Below are 768 nucleotides of genomic sequence, written 5' to 3'. Positions count from 1 at the left end.
TAATGTTTTACGTATCGCTCTGGTTTGAGCCTGTACAATCCATGCTAATGTTAATACGTCGATGTGGTTTGTAATACACATGTCCTCGTCTATTGTATATCAGATTACACTCAAACGTAATTCGTTCGTGCAATCACTTAGCAGCACGTGCCAACAATTTGACGATATAACAAACATAATTATTGTACGCTATCGCTTAGCAACATTATATTAGCCTAGATCACGAAAATTGCCCTGTAAGCCTAAATTTGAGTTTCTATTCATATTAGTATTGTTCCGTATCTGCTTGTTTGTTCATTTCCGGTATAAATTATTTCCGAGAAACTTCAGCGATACAAGTCCTTTCTTGATTAACCCAGTTTATTCGTCCACGATACAAACTTTCATTACACAGTAATTTCACAGTGAGTACGTACCTTGTTACACTAAGCTTAATAACTTTTATAAACACACGCTATAATTCACAAGCTCGATAACTTTGCTCTATGCGACTGCAAATCACAGAAACATAATCAACTTATCGTGACTCGATTATCTATCTACCTCCAGCTAGCTTTCTTTGCCAGGCTTATATACTAAAAAAGAGGGCATCTAGCAAACACTAGAGCATTCGCAGGATTCCTCGATAATTCGAGAAACTCCAGCGCACATGCTCACAGCATCACGCGACTTACACTGTCGTAACACTGCCCCTTCCCTCTGTGTTACACAGTAGTTTTCTCTGGTCTACTCATGACCCTACTGAAGTAGGCCACCACATGTTCGTTT

This window comes from Limulus polyphemus, unplaced genomic scaffold (assembly GCF_000517525.1).
Source record: "Limulus polyphemus unplaced genomic scaffold, Limulus_polyphemus-2.1.2 Scaffold2483, whole genome shotgun sequence".
Taxonomy (NCBI): domain Eukaryota; kingdom Metazoa; phylum Arthropoda; class Merostomata; order Xiphosura; family Limulidae; genus Limulus; species Limulus polyphemus.
The sequence above is the reverse complement of the archived record's forward strand: the minus strand, read 5'-3'. Positions refer to the sequence as shown.